Here is a 21461-nt window from a genome sequence, read left to right on the forward strand (position 1 = left end):
TAGGTTTCATGCTTGTAGCGATGTCTCTGGTACTTTGTCTCACAGGATGCCCCCTAGGATCTCTTGTAGGGCTGGTTTAGTGGTGACGAAAAAATACGGAACGCTTCACGAATTTGCGTGTCATCCTTGCGCAGGGGCCATGCTAATCTTCTCTGTATCATTCCAATTTTAGTATATGTGCTGCCGAAGCTAGCACTATAATAAATCTTTAAACAGGTAGTGCAATCCGTCCAAATTTATTCTTTTTTAAAAAATTTTTTCTAATGTTTATTTATTGTGAGAGACAGAACATGAGTGGGGGGGGGGCAGAGAGAGAAGGAGACACAGAATCTGAAGCAGGCTCCAGGCTCTGAGCTGTCAGCACAGAGCCTGACATGGGGCTTGAACCCACGAACTGTGAGATCATGACCTGAGTTGAAGTCGGATGTTTAACTGACTGAGCCAGCCAAGCACCCCAATATTTTTCAAAATTGTTTTGGCTATTTCAGTTCCTTTGCCTTTCCATATAAAATGTAAAAGTAATTTGTCCATATCTGTACAAAATCATGCAATTTTGGAATTGCATGAAATCTACAGATCAATTTGAGAAGAATTGGCATCTTTATTAAGTCTTTCAATCCACAAACACAGTATGTCTATTTATTTAGATCTTACTTGATTTATTTCATCATTACAGTTGGCCCTTGAACAATATAGGTTTGAACTGCACAGGTCCACTTGTGTGCAGATTTTTTTCAATAAATGTAGTACAGTACTGTAAATGTAGTTTCTCTTCCTTATAATTTTCTTAGTAATATTTTCTTTTCTCTAGCTTATTTTATTGTAAGAATACAGCATATAATACATATAAGATACAAAATATGTGTTAATTGACTGTTTTATTTATTCATTAAGGCTTCCAGTCAACAGTAGCCTATTAGTAGGTAAGTTTTGGGGGAATCAAAAGTTACATATGGATTTTTGATTGTGTAGGGGATTGGCGCTCCAACCCCTGTGTTGTTCAAAAGTCAGCTGTGTTTTGTTTCAGTATAGAGATCCTGTACATGTTTTTGTTAGATTTATTACCTAAGTATTTCAGTTTTTGGAGCTAGTACACTTTTTTGGCTTGTTTGTTTTTAGTTGTTTGGCTAGTATACAGAAATATTGATTTTTTGAGTATTGACCTCACCCACAAACTTGCTAAATTCGCTTGTTAGTTCTAGGAGTTTTGTTTTTGTTTTTTTAGATTCCTAGGGATTTTCTACATAGACAGTCATGTTGTCTATAAATAGGAATGTGTATTTTTCTTTCCAGTCTTATGCCTTTATTTCTTTTTCTTGCTTTATTTCACTGGCTAGGACTTCCAGTATTATGTTGAATAGAAGTGATAAGAGGAGACATCCTTGCTTTGTTCCTGATCTTGCAGGGATGCATTGTGTCTTACACCACTGTGTATGATGTTAGGTGTAGGTTTTATGTAGGATACCTTGTACTTGCTGATCCCTCTCTCTGCAATGTTTTCCCCCCAAACATACCTATGGCTAGCTTCTTCAATTTCTCTAGGTGTTTTATCAAAATCTGCTTTCCCTGTTAAAATTTTCACCTACTCAATATTTTATATCCCCATTTCCTGTTTTATTTTTTTCCTTAGCACCTGTCACTACCTTATATAGCATATACACTTCTTTATCTTATTTATTGTCTGCCTCCACCATAATGTAAGTTCCAAGATGGCAGGGATTTTTGTCTGGTTTGTCCATTACTGTGTCCTCCCTGATGTAAAATGGTCACTCAATATATGTTTGGTGAATAAATGGATGGGTGAACCAAACCTATTCCCATTTCTGTCTTCCTTCTAATCTAAATGACTCAACTATCCCTACCCTTATTACAGGTCAGCTCTCCACTTGTCCTCTGCCTTCCTTCCCCTTTCACTCTCACAAGGACTTTCATCATGCAGTTATTCCTCATCTCTTCTGCATCATCTGTTTATTCCTCATAATGTTACCATTCTCATCAACATAGTGTCTTCCATCTTTTTGACTTCTTGTTACAAATTGAATTATGTTCCCCCCAAAACATATGTTGGAGTCCTAAGCTCCATTACTTCAGAATGTGACCTTATTTAGAAATAAGGTCTTAGCAGAACTAATCAAGGTAAAATGAAGTCATCAAGGTGGGCCCTAATCCAACATGACTGGTGCCTGTATAAAAAAAAGACGACTTTGGACATAGGGAGAGTGCTGTATGAAAATGAAGGCAGATAGTAGGGTGATGCTTCTCTCACCTGAACCTCTTAACTAAATTGTTTCTACTCTTGCCTTTTACAGTCTAACAGCTGAACTACAGTCTTTCCAAAAACGTAACTCTGATCATCTCATTCCTTTGCTTAAAACCTCCAATGGCCTCTTATCACATGTAGAATAAAATCCAAATTCCTTTCCTTTTCTACGAACTCTTACATGGTCCGTCCCTACCCTTCTCTCTGTCCCTATCTCTTGAACTTTTACCCTTCACTCTCTGTCTTCATTCTGTTCCTCAGATATTCCAAGTCTTTTTCCTGACTCTGCAACTAGCTGCTCAGTCTGCCTGGAACATTCTTTCTCCAAATCTTTACAGGTCTGTTTCCATCTTGTGATCCAGAATCCTGCTCATATATCACTTCCAAAGACAGGCCTTCTCTGTCCACCCAGTGGAGAGTGGCCCCACACTTCCATACTAACTCTGTTATACTGCCCTGTATAACTATCTCCGTTGGGATCTGACGTTGTCCTGTCCTATCTGTATATCACCCTCCTTCCCCAATCCCCGGTGCTAGACTATAAGCTCCTTGAGAGCAGAGACCTTATTAGTCTTTTTTTTTTTTAAACCATGGTATATCCAGGACCTAGAGCAATGCCCAGTGCATAGTAAGTCCTCAATAAATCTTTGTTAAATAACTTGGTAACTCCTGCAAGGTAGAAACTAAAGCTGAAATCCAAATCTTGACTCTGTATTTAATTTACTCTGTATTTAGAGAAAATTTAAGACTCTGTATAAATTTACTAGGGCTGCCACAATAAGGCACCACAAATAAACAGTGGTTTAACCAAGAGAAATGTCTCACAGTTCTGCAATCTAGAAATCCAAGACTAAAGTGTCAAGAAGTTTGATTTCTTCTGATGCCTCTCTCCTTGACTTGCAGATGGCTGCCTTCTCAGTATTCTCACATGGTCACCCCTTGGTCTCTGTGTATATTGTGTACCCCAATCCCCTCTTCTTATGAGGATACCAGTCATATTGGATTAGGGCTCACCCATATGACCTCATTTGACTTGAATCACCTTTTAGAAGTCCTGTCTCCAAATGCAGTCACATTCTGAAGTATTGGGGGTTAGGATGTGAACATATGAATTTGAGTGGGAGGGGGCGATACAGTGCAACCCGTAACAGGTCACTAAGAGCTGAGGGAGCTGTTCAATATAAGCCTGATACCTATGGGACATGTGGGGGCCACCACCTTTCCGCATAAGCCCCAGGGACAGCTGTAACCTGCCAGAGAGTGTTTGCAGCCTCACCCAGTCAGGGAAGGGGAGTTCTGCTCTCTCCCCTTTCCTTTCTCCCTTTTTCCATACCAGAGGAACTATCTAGAGAAGAGAGAAGACTTCCTCAAGCCATGAGAGCCATCAATCCAGCCTGGAAGGAAAGGGAGAGTGGGGGAAAAAAGCTTTGAATTAATATGATATCAAAAGTTAAAAACAAATAAGAATGAATCTTCAAAACCAAAAGAAATATTTAATAACAGAAAATATCTGAAAATCTATGAATGGGGCAGAAATATGGTTAAGAGAACTGCCATCCTCACAGAAGGGTAGGTCAGCGTGGGTGGGGGAAGTGACAGGAAAAGGTGATATGTTTTTTGTTTATCCCCAATGAATTGAGATGCCTCAATATGCTGATTTCATGCTCCAGGCACAGCAGAGAACCACAAAGCTTTCTGTATATGTGACCCTAGGAGGCTGGCCGTTTCCTCCCAGCACCAGCCTGGAGTGGGCGAGAGTCAGATTCTTGTCTCAGGAATAGGGCAAGTGACACCAAGGGTCACTCATGAATAACAGAAGTAGCAAATGGTAATTACATGGGCTCTTCATCTCCAACAATCTGTAATCAGAACTGCAGTTCAGTGTTTGGTCTACCCAGCTGTGCAGTTCTGTCTCATGTAACCGTCTTGTGTACCTGAAAAGACTGTTAGCCCTGTGAGAACAGAGACCGCATCTTCTATTTTATGCATATGTATAGCATATGGTTGGGACTGTTTACAGTACTCACAGCTCCACGCCATTGCCCACATGAGTTCTGCTTTCTGGAGTTACTTCTGTCCCCCACCTCCACACTCATCACCACACCTTCCATCATTCCCCCTCTCCTGCTTCCTAATCCTAATCTCCCAAACTCTGCCCTGACCTCACCTCCTTCAGGAAATTTTGGGTTGGGTCCAATTCCTTGCATCAGTGGAATGTAAATTCCATGAGGAAAAGATTTTGTCCATTTAGTTAGGTCCTCTTTCTAACTCCTAGAGAAGCCGCTGGCACCTACGAGGTGTTCATTCGAGTCTGTTCAGGCAGAAAGTGTAGTTTGTGACCAGAATTTCCTGGTAGTCTTGAGAGCACTGGAAGCGTGTTGGAAATATGGGTCATCCCATGGTTTATGGTGTTAGTTGGAAGCCCACCATCATTGGACATCTATTTAACAAGTTGTGAAATTCGGAGAACTTCCATTTAGAATTCTGTAATCTGAATCTAGAAGAACAAGTATGAAGCCCTGTTTGGACTCAGGACCCAGAGAAGTACAGATGTGATTGCAGAGAAGTACAGATGTGATTGGAATCTGAAATGGATGGCTAGCCCCCTTCCAGGCTGCAGTGGGCAGGATGGGGACTTTCCCAGAAGCAAAGAGCACACAGTTGACTAAAGTATAAACTGTACCAAGAAGCATGAGATCCACTTACTTGCTCAGAAATGTGGCTGCCCTGGGGGCTGTGGGAGACGTGTAGCCACAATCTGTGCTGCCTCGGGGAGGTTCCATGAAGGACAGCATCCTCCTCTGCCTTCTGTCCTGGCAACAGCTGGACAGCTGCAGGAGAAACCTCACACCTTTTCAGCCCTTGCCTGGAAAAATCTTTGATTTTCTTTGTTAGGCTTATTGAAGCCAAGATGCAGGCATAGTGTGGTTGTGGTGGTGAGATAGCGTATCTTGTAATTCTTGTTGTGTTTTTTCCCCTACCCCTGAATGCTTTTAGGTTTTGAGTTTGCATTCTCCAAGTGCTGTTTTCTTTATGTTTAAATGTAAGCAGCTTAAGTGTTTCATTCCTTTTTAAAAATCTACTTTTAGTTTCTTCTAGTCCATCAGCTGCAGTGGAGTAAAGAGCCCTGGACCATAAGTCAGGAGACTTAGATGTCGATTGGTACTTTGCATCCCTCATGTTTAATTCTCTGAACCAGCTTCCCACCTGTACATTGAGGGGTTTGCATGAAGGACCTCCCCTGATTAGATGGAACCTTAAAGTCAAACAGACAAACCCCTAATAATCTCTAGCCCAAACCTTCAGTCTGGAGTTTAAAAGCTCTCACTGGGCTCTGTTTTGTTTTTCGATCTGTAGAACCATGCTGTCCAGTGGGGTGTAAAACGTTCTAATACCCCTTTTTAAAAAGCAAAAAGAAACAGGTTGTCTTAGTTTGTTCAGGATGCCATAACAAAATACCACAGACTGGATGGCTTATAAATAACAGAAATTTATTTCTCATGGTTCTGGAGGCTGGAAAATCCAAGCTCAAGGTGCCAGCAGATTTAGTGTCTGGTAAGAGCCCGTTTCCTGGTTCACAGAGCCTTTCTACTGTGTTCTTGTATAATGGAAGGGTCAAGGGAACTCTCTGGGGTTTCTTTTGTAAGGATGCTGATCCATTCATGAGGGCTCTGCCTTCTTGAATCACGTAACCACCTCTCACAGACCCCCACCTCCCTGCTCAGAAACCTGGGTGCATGTGTATATCATCATATATGAATGGGGGTTAGGATTTCACATATGAATGGGGGGACATAAACGGTCAGTCTGTAGCACAGGTGAAGGTGCAATGATTTTAATAATATACCTTTACTCAATATATCACAAATATTATTCAACATGTACTCAATCTAAATCTTACTAATGTGATGTTTTACTTTTTTGTTGCATGGAGTTCCTGAAATCTGGTATGTATTTTGTACTTATGACACATCCTAATTTAGACTAGCCACATTTTCACGTGCACGGTAGCCACCATATTGCATAGCTGTAGCTCTAAAGAAGCACTGCCCTGGCCACAAAAGTGCCTCATTTCTGCTTTCTAAGAGAAGTGCAGAAATGCCAAAGAGCTCTTCTTGCTGGTCCTCCCAAGGAAAGTAAATTCTTGTTGCTTCATAAAATAATATTTTATTGTATCCAGATTACTGTTTTTCTGTGTAGGAGAGAAATTACCCTTCTGGATTTGCAGAGTTCCAGTTCCACAAACTTCTAAAATTTCCCTTGATTCTCTTTGCAGGGATAGAAATATTGCTATATTATCAGTAGTAAGAGCAGTGTTTCCTGAAATGTGTTGCATGCAGCACTAGGTTCGTGGGATGTGAAGAGGTGTGAGGGGAATAAGAGATTTCCACGGTCAGAAAGCGTGGGGAATACTGATTGTGAAAATCCAATACATATCTTTATTGCAGAAATACTAAGAGATGCCTCTCTCATGTATAGGGGTTCCAAAACCAATAAGATGCTTTTTGTGGAAAGCATCTTGAGGATCAGGAGTCAAGTGGGACTGAGGCAATGCCAGGCAGAGAATTTTCTCCCCGACTTTCTTTTCCAGGGCAACCTTGCCATGTGGGTCTTAAATCCATTCCCAAAAGTTCCTTGTGCTTTCTTAACGACAGGGCCCCCGCTGATGCTATGTTCTTGAGAAAGAAAAACTGAGCTCAATAATGAGTTGTGATAATGGCTCTAATATTGGAAGCGTTAGTATCTGTTGTGAATCAGAGCCACTATCTTTCCTCAACACATTTTAATAGTTCTTTCATAGCTCCTAAATGTGACAGTGAATGTACATTTTATTTTAAAGTGGCCGTTCAATTTAGAGACATTTTGTTTTATTTCTTTAATGATCCTGTCAAGTATAGCAAATGTGGCAGCTGTGATGTTTTTCAAATGGTCAAAAATGCAAGAAAAGTAAATTCTGCTTCTCTCGGCCAGCATCCTTCACATTCATAGAAAAGAAATATGTTCCCATTTAAGATGAAAGGTTCTTTGCTTTCATTTCATAGCTCATATTGGAGAAAAAGTCTCAAGGCCATTTACAGTTTATTAATTTATCCCACTATAAAATCTCTTTATAATGGGGCTTTCAGGTCATTTTAACCCTCCTCCTCCCTTCTCTTACTAAAAGATAACTCCAGGCATTTCAAATCAAATGAATTAGAAACAAAGCCATTATAATTATAATTATAATCTCTCCACTTAGAGATGGATCACAATTTAACACTTTTTCCCCAGGAATTTGGGTCATATTAATAGAAATTGTAGTTTTCTCTTTAGAATACAAGACCAGCTTCTGACAGTCTGGTCCATATGTTAGATGCATATAAAAGTTAATCATTTTGCTCTGGTGCCAGCTTGTGTGTGAAGAAAAGCTGTAAACCACAGCTGTATGGAGTAACAATTGTGAACTTTACTGGCTTGCACATGTGAGACGTCAGTAAACTAAGTAAAATGTCACTTTACGGAACTGGAGAGTTGGAAGTGGGAGAGAGGATCGCTAAGATTTCATTAAGGTTTGTACTTAGTAGAGTCATTCCATTCTTTACATTTCACAAGGATAGTTCAAGTTACACAAACCCTGAATCAGCTGTTTTCCAGATGATTAGGTTTGGCTTAGCCACAACAATAGTGATCCCACAACAGTGGGATCTCCCGGTGGTTGACCTGGTTTGGTTTGTGAATGATAAAAAAATCCAGATATCATCTAACGTCAGTTGTGTTCAATCAGTTTGGCTAGGCCGCAGTCCCATCAATTACTCAGTACTCTGCCTTGAATATGATCAAAAACTCGGAAACTACTGTAAAATCTTAAATTAGGCCATCCTAGCTGATGGACTGTCTTAGTGTTGACTGCACAGTGCTGCATACTGCTGATAGCCAACTTTGGGCAAGAAACTTAAATACCCTTTGCCTCAGTTTCCTTTCTTTGTGGATTGGGCACCCAGCTCACAGGACTGTCACATCAAATAATGCTTTTCAACCACTTAGCACATATCTACTACACTGTAAACATTCAGTAAATGTTAGTATTTAAGAATTGTTAACTCTTCTAGGGAAGTCTGGGTGGCTCAGGCTGTTAAGTGTCTGACTTCATCTCAGGTTGTGATCTTGCCATCCTGGGTTTGAGTCCGATGTTGGGCTCTGTGCTGACATCTCAGAGCCTGAAGCCTCCTTTGGATTCTGTGTCTCCCTCTCTCTCTGCCCCTCCTCCACTCATGCTTTGTCTCTCTTGCTCTCAAAAATAAATGAACATTAAAAAAAAATTTTTTTTAAAGGTAATATTACATTATGCGGTCTTTCTGTTGAGAATTTCTGATTTCTGTATTTTAAAATTAATATCTATTTTTTTTTTCAACGTTTATTTATTTTTTTTGGGACAGAGAGAGACAGAGCATGAACGGGGGAGGGGCAGAGAGAGAGGGAGACACAGAATCGGAAACAGGCTCCAGGCTCTGAGCCATCAGCCCAGAGCCCGACGCGGGGCTCGAACTCACGGACCGCGAGATCGTGACCTGGCTGAAGTCGGACGCTTAACCGACTGCGCCACCCAGGCGCCCGTAAAATTAATATCTTAATGGGGCACCTGAGTGGCTCAGCCAGGTAAACGTCTTACTCTTGACTTCCGCTCAGATCATGATCTCCCAGTTTGTGAGTTCAAACCCCAGATTGGGCTCTGTGCTGACGCTGTGGAGCCTGCTTGGGATTCTCCTTCTCTCCCTCTGTCTGCTCTTCCCCTGCTATGCTCTCTCTCTCTGTTTCTCTCAAAGTAAATAAACTAAAAAAAAAAAATAGAATGTTTAAAAAATATAAAAATAATATCTTTTTTTTTTTAATTTTTTTTTTCAACGTTTTTTATTTATTTTTGGGACAGAGAGAGACAGAGCATGAACGGGGGAGGGGCAGAGAGAGAGGGAGACACAGAATCGGAAACAGGCTCCAGGCTCCGAGCCATCAGCCCAGAGCCCGACGCGGGGCTCGAACTCCCGGACCGCGAGATCGTGACCTGGCTGAAGTCGGACGCTTAACCGACTGCGCCACCCAGGCGCCCCTAAAAATAATATCTTAATAAATGGGAGAGAATAAAATAAACCCTCAAATCTTATATCCTCAGTTTGTTTTCTTTTCTAGTCAAACAACCCAGCATTTAATAAGGCTCTAGGCAATAGAAAATTGGATATTCTATAAAACTCCCAATTAACCAGAATCCCTGATTAATAACATTTTTGTAAATCTCAAAATGTATGCTGAAAACATTGTCTCTGAGTCAAGTTATTTGGCTTAAACCAAAACTCTTTGGTCAAGTAGGCCCTCTGGGGGTTCCCTGTGGCTCCAATCAATCCCCTATACCAGCAACATCTGCATCTCTACTCACCACTGAAACTCTGTTAACCATAAATTTAATAGGAACACTTTGTTCCCAAAGCTCAATAAACATTTGTCCAGCCCTCTGGATGATGAAACCCAGATACAATGAAATTAAGTAACTCATTAAAGCACTCCTGACCAGTAAGGGGCAGACCTGAGACAAACCTCAGGTGGTTTGACACCAGAACTCACAATCCTAACCACTTCACCTCTGTAATCCAGACCTCCAGTAGTTTGAGCAAAGGGTCTGAAATATGAAAGTAACATGGCATGGACAGAAACCAGCAAAATAGGTTATGTGGAAGGAAGTGAGGTGTACTGGGGCCTGCTCCTAAAGAGTATTGGATGTAATGTTAAATAAAAATTTAATGCTACACAATTTATTCACTCATTCAGTCACGTATTATTTGAGTGCTTATTCTTTGCTAAGTTTACCACTGGGTAGAGAGTGGTAAATAGAATAGACTTAGTGCCCTCCCTCATGGACCTTATACTCCAGTGAGAAGAAACAGTGTTAATTAGATTCATGGATAGCTTTCAGTGTTCCATCAACGAACATCTTTAGCTTTGATGAGACATTCTCTAGAAACACTTAACCCATAAATCTGTTTCATTCAGATTCATTACACATCCATGGTGCTACATAACTCTGCAAAATGATTCACAGTCCATTGCTTATCTACTTGGGATAATGAGCCTTGGTGTTCTTGGATGACTGAGGAAGAACATGTGATACTGAAGTTTGACAGAAAATGGTAGATATGATCCATCTCTAGAAGGCAAGGGTAGAAGTCGTCTAAAATGTGGTGGTGCATTGAGCATCTTCAGTGAACGTTTTTCTTTAGCATCTACTACGTGTAGGGCACTTTCCAAGTTTTTAGCAGGCGCTGAAGAAATCTTTTTTGATGAGACAGTCTCCAGAAACATTAAACTTTGATTGAGAATAGAAATACTTAGTGCCTGGCCTCGCTTGTAATCTCTATAAGGAATCATTTCTAAAGATAAATCCCAGGGGCGCTTGGGTGGCTCAGTCAGTTAAGTGTCCGACTTCAGCTCAGGTCATGATCTCGCAGTCTATGAGTTCAAGCCCCACATCAGGCTCTGTGCTGACGGCTCTGAGCCTGGAGCCTGCTTCAGATTCTGTGTCTCCCTCTCTCTTTGCTCCTCCCCTGCTCACACTGTCTGTTTGTCTGTCTGTCTGTCTCTCTCTCAAAAATAAACATAAAAAATTTTTTTAAAGATAAATCCTACGTAAAGTAGAAAATTTATATTGACTTGAAAGGACTTGGACACATGTGTACTGACTAGCTGCAGCCTCTAGAATTAGCACAGACTTGTTATGCTTGTGGAATTACTTCATTAGAGAAATAGTCTTTTGTACTGACTTTTATTCTTAATAGGTTCTGTTTTGTTTTGTTTTTTAATTTTTTTTTCAACGTTTATTTTTTTGGGGACAGAGAGAGACAGAGCATGAACGGGGGAGGGGCAGAGAGAGAGGGAGACACAGAATCGGAAACAGGCTCCAGGCTCTGAGCCATCAGCCCAGAGCCTGACGCGGGGCTCGAACTCATGGACCGCGAGATCGTGACCTGGCTGAAGTCGGACGCTTAACCGACTGCGCCACCCAGGCGCCCCTGTTCTGTTTTTTTTCAAACAAAATCCAAAAAACAGTAGTTATGGCACCCCAAGTATGTAAGATAAGACTTTAATTTACAATGTTTTTGAAATTAGATGGTTATTTTGTATGCTATATCACAAGGCCAAAGGCTCAAAAAAATTATGCCTGTACTTAAGAAATAAAATATAGTTTTATCCTTTAACACCATGACACATATGAGGTTCAGTAGAACTTTCTGGGCACTGCCATTTTATGAATTGGTAACAATAAAACAAAAATCATACACACACACACACACACACACACACACACACACACACACACGTGACATGAGAGAGAAGAGGAATGTGGGTGTGTGGGTGTTCAGAAAACCCATGCCAGTGTAGCTAAGATAGGAGTAATGCTGGCAAGTAGGCATGTTGTAAGTTTTGTTCCCTGCAGAATGTTGCCTTTCTCAGTATGTCTCTTCTTATTTTCTGTTTTTTTTTAGTATTAAAAAAATTTTTTTAGGGGCGCCTCGGTGGCGCAGTCGGTTAAGCGTCCGACTTCAGCCAGGTCACGATCTCGTGGTCCGGGAGTTCGAGCCCCGCGTCAGGCTCTGGGCTGATGGCTCAGAGCCTGGAGCCTGTTTCCGATTCTGTGTCTCCCTCTCTCTCTGCCCCTCCCCCGTTCATGCTCTGTCTCTCTCTGTCCCTAAAATAAATAAACGTTGAAAAAAAAAAATTTAAAAAAAAAATTTTTTTTTAATGTTTGTTTATTTTTGGCAGAGAGAGACAGAGCATGAATGGGGGAGGGGCAGAAAAAGAGGGAGACACATAATCCTTTTTTTAAAAAATATAATTTATTGTCAAATTGGTTTCCATACAAAACCCAGTGCTCATCCCAACAGGTGCCCTCCTCAATGCCCATCACCCACCCTCTCCTCCCTCCCACCCCCCATCAACCCTCAGTTTGTTTTCAGTATTTAAGAGTCTTTTATGGTTTGCCTCCTTCCCTCTCTATAACTTACTTCCCCCTTCCTCTCTCCCCCATGGTTTTCTGTTAAGTTTCACAGGATCCACATATGAGTGAAAACATACGGTGTCTGTCTTTCTCTGCCTGACTTATTTCACTTAGCATAGTACCCTCCAGTTCCATCCACATTGCTGCAAATGGCCAGATTTCATTCTTTCTCAATGCCAAGTAGTATTCCATTGTGTATATAAACCACATCTTCTTTATCCATTCGGGGAGACACATAATTCTAAGAAGGCTCCAAGCTCTGAGCTGTCAGCACAGAGCCCGACACTGGGCTCAAACTCACAGACTGCGAGATGGTGACCTGAGCTGAAGTTGGATGCTTAACTGACTGAGCCACCCAGGTGCCCCTATTTTCTGGATTCTTAAGCTGCTGTAGTTTTTTTCAAAGATGTGCCCCTGGATGTTCAGAGTAGGTTCTTTAAAAAGGGAGCGAGGATATCTGGAATAGTCATTCCTTGAAATAAAGCAAAATAATTGGTAAATGTAAAAATAGACTTGGATAAGTACACATCAAAAGTTAACCTTGGATGCTTGGACTCAGTAAAAAAAAGATTTACGTAAGTAATGATTGTATTCGTATTAGTACCCAGTTATTCAAAATGGCCAGTATTTACTAACACGCAAACTGAACGAAGCATAATTTTTTTTAGTAGGAGAATGTATATATTATGAAGATGTTGAAGATAAGCACGTTGAATTCCTTAATCTTAAAAACATTGCAGGGAAGGTGCAAACACTTATATTACTGTCCCCTATCTTATGTGCTAAGAAGAATGCACATAAACGTTGAGATCTGAATAAGCTCACGATAGCCACAATAGCCAGGTGAAGGAGGAGTCACTAAAGAGACCACAGAAACAGAACATTGCTAGTTGCTTGTGGTGACCAGCTGTGAAGAGAGCTTTGGCAAATTATGTATCCAGGTCTCGGTAAAAATCATTTACACTTCCTTCATTTATCTAAGCCACACTGTCATCACTGCTCCCTCATCTTTCTGTTGCCTACCAAACTGCAAAGAAACAATAATACAATGTACATATTTTAATTTTATCTTCTTTTTTTTTTTTTCAATGTTTATTTTTTATTTTTGGGACAGAGAGAGACAGAGCATGAACGGGGCAGGGGCAGAGAGAGAGGGAGACACAGAATCGGAAACAGGCTCCAGGCTCTGAGCCATCAGCCCAGAGCCCGACGCGGGGCTCGAACTCACGGACCGCGAGATCGTGACCTGGCTGAAGTCGGACGCTTAACCGACTGCGCCACCCAGGCGCCCCAATTTTATCTTCTTTATGTTGTTCTTTCCAGGCTTCTTTTGAGATGGATTTCACATAGGTAGAATTTCAGAGCTGAATGAAAGCCCGACACTATTCAACCTTTTTTACTCTAACTTGCATCCACAATTTTTACTCATTTGTTCTGCATGATGTTGCTTTAAAAAAAAAAAACTTTTTAAAAGCAGTTTTAGTTCACAGTAAAATTGAGGGGAAGGACCGAGATTTCCGTATAACATATCCCTGCCCACACATGCATAGCCTCCTTCATAATCAGTATCTCCCACCAGAGCGGTACATTTTTTATAATGGATGAATTTAAATTGATACTTCATTATTACTCAAAGTCTATAGTTTACATTACGATTAACAGTTGATATTGTATATTCTATGGGTTTAGACAAATGTATAATGATGTGAATCCATCATTATGGTACAATATGGAATATTTTCACTGCCATAAAAACCCTCTGTGCTTTGCCTATTCAGGAGAGTCCCCCAACTTCTAACCTTTCTATTATCACCATAGCTTTGCCTTTCCCAGAATGTCATATAGTTGGAATCATATAGTATGTAGCCTTTTCAGATTGGCTTCTTTCACTTTGTAATGTGCATTTAAGGCTCTTCCAAGGCTTTTCATGACTTGATAGTTCCATTTCTTTTTAGTACTGAATAATATTCTGTCATCTAGATGTATGTACTTTATGCATTTACCTGCTATAATATATCTTGATTGCTTCTAATTTTTGGCAACAGGATTTTGTGTGGACACAAGTTTTCAACTCCTTTGGGTAAATATCGAGGAGTGGGACTGCTGGATCACATGCTAAGAGTATGTTTAGTTTTGTAAGAAACCACCAAATTCTCTTCCAAAGTGGCTACACCATTTTGCATGCCCACCAGCAGTGAATGAGAGTTCCTGTTGCTCTACATCCTTGCCAGCATTTGCTGTTGTCAGTGTAGTGGTGTCTCACTCTTATTCTAATTTGCATTTCTCTGTAGATATGTGATACGGAGCATCTTTCCATGTGCTTATTTGCCATCTGTATATCTTCTTTGGTGAGTTGTTTATTAAGATCTTTGGCCTGTCTTGGGATGCCTTGCTGTCTCAGTCAGTGGAGCGTGTGACTCTTGATCTTGGGGTTGTGAGGTCAAGCCCCACCTTGGGTGTAGAAATTATTAAAAAAAAAATAAACTAAAAGAAAAAAAGAATATTTAGTCCATTTTTAACTGGGTTATTTTCTTGTTGAGTTTTAAGAATTGTTTGTATATTTTGGATGACAGTCCTTTATGAGATGTATCTTTTGCAAATATTTTCTGTGATGTTCTTTTTGAACAATATTGCTGATTGCCCCGACCAGCTCTATGAAGCCCAGGTAAATGTCTCACATGTCCTGGCCACAGATGTCACACAATCTCTTTGGTACCAGGTCAACATAGTTCCTTGTAGTTCCCTCTCACAAAAGGTTCTACCCCTCTTAACACCACGTTGCCTGGCCTTGATCTAAATGAAGCTGTGTAGCCACAGAGGGTGTGCTCCATGGGTGCCTTGGCAGAATTCTATGGCATACATGTAGAGGACCACTAATCTACTCAAACTCCTCATTTGACATGTAATACAAGCGAGTCACAGAGAGTAGAGTGATCTCAAGTCAATGGCAGGCCTGGGATAAGAATCCAAATTTCTCACTTTCAAGTATAACATCCTTTTCATTGCTTCCATGCTAAAGAGGGAGAACCAAAGAAGCATTTATAGTTTCAGGCACTCAGTTGTCATCCTGCACAATGGGAGTTTCACAGCATCTTATTTTCTATGTGGCTTTCTGGGTCTTAACTGAAAACCTAAGGAAACCTAAGTATTGTGCTTCACACAAAGAAATGGTACAATGGACTCATCACCAACAGATAAGGTATATTGAGTGGAACTTCTAGGGGAAGGATTTTTTTTTTTTATATTCAGTGATTAGTTTATTCTCTCCTGCCTGGGCATTTTATTTCGGATTCTATTCTTAAATATAGAATGTCACTTTTCTGTGTGCAACTACCTGATTCAAGACTTTGGCCTAATTAATATTTGTACCGACCAAATGATATTAGTCCCCTATTGGCTTATATCCAAACCATCCAACTTCAGCCATACAAATGGTTGAGTACTCTATCTGAAGACCCCTGGAGCCGAAAAATAGCAAAGATTTTATTCATAGTCCCAGTGACTTACAGTGCCTTGCAGAGCCTGCCTCTTCCTCCTTTTTCATGTTTTTTCCCCCACAAATTGCCTTCATAGTTAGTGTTTTCATTGGTAAGGAGGGGCAAGGAACTTGGGTTTATGCTTATAAGGGTAAAATAATATTTTATGCTATTATTAAATATCTAATATAAAAATGAGAAGCTGCTTGGGAGTTTGATGTGTAGGGTCTCTGGAAGTTTCTGGAATTTTTTAAAAGTTTTTATGTTTTTTGCTTATTTAAATAATCTCTACACCCCACATGGGGCTCAGACTCACAACCTTGGGATCAAGAATCACATGCTTTTCTGACTGAGCCAGCAAGGCACCCTAGTCTCTGGAATTTTTAAAGATCTCTGTTCTCACTAAACATTCTGCATCTTCCAAATAGAATCCTTTCCCTTTCATGTCAAACTTCCATTAATCCTTCAAGACCTAGCTCATTTATTGCCTACTCTCCAGCTTTTTTCTCATTCTGTCCAGAAAACTTAGTCTTCTATCCTCTCATGTCACTTTATTCAGGTTTATTACAACACTTTCCACTCTAAACTGCAATGAATTGTTTATATGTCAGTCTTTTCCCTACCCCTAGCAGCTCCTCTGGGCTGTCCTCTCCTTGAGATATAAAAAACTGTGTTCTATTCATTTTTTGAAGAACCATAGAGGGCCCTTAATGTCTTACTTCAAAGCATGAATAACTTGAGCACCATTAACTGAAAGAACGTCTGCTTCTGAACAATCTCATCTTACCCAGACACTGGATGGTCTATAGCTACCCAACATTTCCATTAACAGAATCATTCTGTAAATGTTTTGTTCCTGGAAAGCTTTCCATTCTATGCAAACATCTTGCACCTCAGTGAAGTAATACTAAATATTACTAAATAATTTATTTATCCATGAACAAATGAGATCTGGATTAGTTGGCAGAGGAGGATAGTAACCTGAAGATTTGGAACATAGGAAAGGTTTGATGGAGGAGGTCTGTACTGCCTTGTAGAGTTCAAGAGTGGGGCAAGAAAATAAGGGGAACTGGTTGTTGGAGTAGGGAAGAGATACAGCATTAAAGCCATGTTGCACCTTCAGAAGTGGGAATGGGAGCGTGAAAAGGAATGTGTGGGGGTGCCTGGGTGGTTGAGTTGGTTAAGTCTCCAATTTCAGCTCAGGTCATGATCTCACAATTCGTAGGCTCAAGCCCTGCACTGGGCTCTACACTGACAGTGAGGAGCCTGCTTGGGAATCTCTCTGTCCCTCTCTTTCTGCTCCTCCCCTGCTCATTCTCTCTCTCTCTCTGTGTCTCTCAAATAAATAAATAAACTTTAAAAAAAGGTATTTGTGGAACTTGAATATATCCCTCACCTAAATTACAGTTTGTCCAGGACCAGCCCTGGTTGGACTAAAACCTCTGCTGTATGTGGATGTTGCTCTGAGGCTGAAATAAACCAATCTCCCATGTCAGTGACCAGTGGGTGCTGACAGATCTGTGTATGTGAATTTCATTTTTCTTTTTTCCTGAATGGGTCAGATCTTCTTTGATAGATGTCAACCGTCTAGGCTCCAGTACTATTGTGAACGCATGTCCTGTCATTTACAAGCAAACTCCACCAGAAAATGTGGGGAAAGCAGACAATACTCAGACGTGTATGTGGGCTTGTGGTGGTGTTGTTGTTATTGTTGTTGTTGTTGTTGTTTTAACATGGCTTTGCCTATGGGGAGACTGAACTGGCAGCTTCTGCCAATGTGGCAATAAAATGCAGGAAACAAAGACCTTCAGCTCCACTATTGACCAAGTTAGGAAAGGGAAGTCTTATTACCTCCTTGAATTCTCATGATTCAGTACAGTTATTTGCTGGGCTGACATCCTGTTGATGAGTTTTAAAGCTTAAAGGAGGAAAGAAGGAATTACTATTTTTCCTCAGCTCTACAATTTTAAAATCACTGGGTCACAGATCTTTAAAGCCGTGGTTCACGTTCTAAATGAAAAAGAAAGCAGCAAAAACATTGGTTTGGCTTCCTTCAAGCAGAATAGTCCAGAGATGTTAATTATGCAGAAACTCCTAAGATGCCAGACAACTGCCAATTAAAAGCCGATTCAGGAATGAGAAAGGGGTTTCTTTTGGGCTTTGAATTTCGCGAGTGCATGTTTTTAAAGGTAAGGTTGTGCACTCAGAAAAGAGAGTGAATTTGTTATCTGTGCATCTTTCTTGTATAAAACAGCTGGGAGAGTAGGCTGGTGTTTTATTTACTCTTGCTGCCTTCCCTTCACCAAACTACAGCCCATTCGATATATTGTCAGTGTTCTTCTCGTGAGAGATTAAGTGGGCTGGGAACTCTCCCACCTCCCCCCTGCCCACTTATTGATATTAATACTTAAAGCGATAGATGAATGCCAGAGGAGAAAGTAAAAACTGGGAAATGAAATCTAACAACACACTTTTTCTCTTGGCCTCCTACAACTGTTTCATATTTTTTGTAGCTGTTTTAAGTTACCTCAGTGTATCAAATCTAAAACAAATCCATATTATATTTAGGATAGATAGGTATGTAAAAAAAACAAGCTTTTTGCATACAAAATACTATAGTATGTTTTATGCAACTACTGAATTTGACTCCTTGAATTTTTGTTAGCTACAGTGTTGTTACTGAAATTAGAACACTGGGATCACTATAGGCATCACATCAGCATAGGTCTGTCCCACGCTGACTTTGTCAACATTATACACACAACCTGGTGATGAAACAAAGTAGAGTTTGTTACTTACACAGTAAGGGAGCCACTGCCTCTCAAAGCTTTGGCAGTGTCCTGGAGAAGGAAAAGCAGGATCCGAATTTAGTGAGAGATACAGGTTTTTTTAGGGTGGGTCTTTCAAAGTAAGGAGGCTGATTAGGGTTGGGTAGGGATCACAAAACAGTAGTCTACGATTTGATGGAAAAAACAAGGTGAGGATTTTTGAACTCAGTGATTCATAGAACCGTAGGGAGTAAACTCACAGTTGGTATTTTCCATTGAAGAGTTAATGGGTCTTAGGTCTTTAAGGAAATTCCTATAATAACAGTCAAACTGTTGTCTAGAAAAAAGATTCATGCTAATGGAGACCGGGATGATATAAGGTCATTTTCCTATAGATAGTAAGGTGTGGTTTAGGTTTTCTGTATCCAGACTGACTGTTGGATCAATGGTTTCAGTTCTCTGGTCTCCTCAGATGACTTATTCTGGTAGCAGATGAACTGCAACATTTTATTTATTTATTTTTTATTTGCATTTCCTTTCTTAGTAGCAATTTGACATAAGACTTTTATATTTCATTATTGATTTGCAGTAATTTATTAGTTTATGAACCTATACCTTGTGTTAGGGAAAATTAAAATAGGAAAAATTTCCAAACAAATGCGCACTAGCAGTCACCACTGGAACCCTGCAACAAATTCTGTAAACCAGAGAGGGCAGCAGAGGGAAGCCAAATTCTATGCGTGATTATTTAAACAGCAACCCGTTGTTTTGGACAATTCTTAGGAAGCAATTTAGGAAGATGAAATCATGAGTCCTGGGTACTTTCCAAGAGATGAAATCCTCTGAAGCAGGCAGGAAATTGCCATTGTTTAAAAGTTCCAGCTCTGTCTTCAGACCACTTGTCTCTTTCTCTTTAAGTTGGAAGCAGAGAAATTGTGCGGGATCATCGTAAGCTCCATTTCAGATTCTTTCTTAACCCCGTTCCGACATAGGATATAAATTCCATTAGATGTCTGTGACTTCCATTTTCTCTCCTCAGCACACGTCAGTAGCCACAGTCTAGAGAAGGACAGGAGGGTGCTCTGGGGCAGTAAGGCATCCTTAGCCAAAGAGGCTGTCTAGGGGTGAAGCAAGGAGGAGGCTTTGAAACAAATGTGAACACTGTATTTACATTTAAATTAAAATGGAAACTTCTTATAGGTTATGTTTCTGAAAGGTGTGTGTCGTGCATCTGCTGAGGTCTATTGTTTATTCATGCTGTAAATCCTTTGAAATGTGTTAAAATGCTTCCCACTCATTATAAAGCTCCTGCCACCCCTGGATTATGACTTTGATGTCACCAATCCTGCTTCAAAGGCTTCTTTCTGGGCTATTAATCACAGTTTAGCCTCTGAAGATATCGCCAGAGAAAACATTTGGACATCTTTGTGCTAGACTTGCTAAAAACTTTGAAATCTTGAGTGTCTTGCCTGTGCACAAATTGCAGCATTTCCTTTCATTGACAACTTTTTATTTTGCTACAGAATCAGATGACATCCTAGGTGAAAAAGCAAACAGCTCTCTTCAAGAACTTAGTTTGGGAGGTTAGGGACGGGAGAGGAGAGGAGAGATTAAGGATGGGTGGGGAGAGGAGAAGAGCGTCTGAGCAGGCCACTCAGCTCCTTCAAAGGTAAAAAGCATTGGGAATCAGAATGGCCAAGAGATGGCGGTTCAGAGTGGGGGTTGTCTTATCATTTTTCTCATCGTTCAACTGTTTTTTTGACTGACCAGTGCTCACAGTTGCAAATTAGTAAGATCCCTTGGTGTTCTCTTGCCCTCTACTCTCTGCTTTGAGTCCTAGGTGAACTATGCACAGCAAATGGTAATAATAATATGACTGGTAATAATTAGTGCTGGCTGACATGAAGAGAGCACTTACCTTCACCAACCCTGCATTGACAGTGCTTGACATGAGTTACCCTCACTGAATGCCTGCAACAACTCTGAGAGCAAGGTAGTACTGTCTTCATGTTATAGATAAGGAAACTGAGGCTCTGAGATATTAATTAACTTGTTCAAGGTCACACCCCTGGCAAATGCAAAGACCCATCGGCCCCAGACTCAACGGCCCTTGCCCATATTCTCTGTGTCCTCTGGTTCCCTGTGTGGAATTCTCTCTGTGTGCTGAGAGATCCATACTGCCAGATCTGCTAATCAGTGTCTGTGTCTTAAACCTTCACAGTGGGGTTCTCTGTTGTCCAGTTTCTCTTTCAGGAAAGCTCCTAGCATCTGTTTTCTTGTATATCCATCTCCTTCAGGGACTAACAGTGCCCTAGTTCAAGACAGTTTTTTAATTGTGGTAAAAGAAACAACAAGAAACCTACCCTTCTAACACATTTTTAAGTGTATAGTACAATATTGTTCACTGTGTGCACACTGTTTTACACCAAGTCTCTAGACCTTTCTCATCTTGCATTACTAAAACTTTATACCCAGTGAGCAAAAGCTCCCCATTTCCCTGTCCCCTCAGCCCTTGCCAGCCAACATTCTACTCTCTGCTCTTATGAGCTTATCTATTTTAGATACATCATATAAGTGGGACCATGCCATATTTGTCTTTCTGTGGCTGCCTTATGTCCCTTAACATAATGTCCTCCAGGTCCATCTGTGTTGTCTCAAATGGCAGGATGACCTTTTTTATAAGGCCAAGTAATATTTCCATTGTATGTATGTACCACATTTTCTATATCCATTCATTCTTTGATGAACATTTAGTTTGTTTTCGCTACTTGGCTGTTGTCAGTGATGCAATGAACCTGGGAGGCAAATATCTCTTCACAGTTCTGTTTCCAATTGTTTTGGATAAATACCCAGAAGTGGGATTGTTGGATCACATGGTATTCTATTTTTTTATTTTTTCAAGAACTTTCATACTGTTTTCCATATTGGGTGCGCCA

The 21461-nt window shown here is 40.5% G+C and overlaps 1 protein-coding gene and 1 non-coding gene across 7 annotated transcripts in view; one reads left to right on the forward strand and one right to left on the reverse strand.

The window, feature by feature from the left end:
* MYO3B (myosin IIIB) overlaps positions 1-21461 on the forward strand; it is a 482588-nt gene that overhangs the window by 287722 nt on the left and 173405 nt on the right. The gene's annotated exons all lie outside the window — the stretch shown is intronic.
* LOC112849014 (U6 spliceosomal RNA) lies at positions 90-196 on the reverse strand. Its single transcript, XR_003222465.1, has one exon. It is a non-coding gene; the product is annotated as a U6 spliceosomal RNA (small nuclear RNA).

This window comes from Puma concolor, chromosome C1, assembly GCF_028749965.1.
Source record: "Puma concolor isolate L17-30 chromosome C1, mPumCon1.1.hap2, whole genome shotgun sequence".
Lineage (NCBI taxonomy): Eukaryota > Metazoa > Chordata > Mammalia > Carnivora > Felidae > Puma > Puma concolor.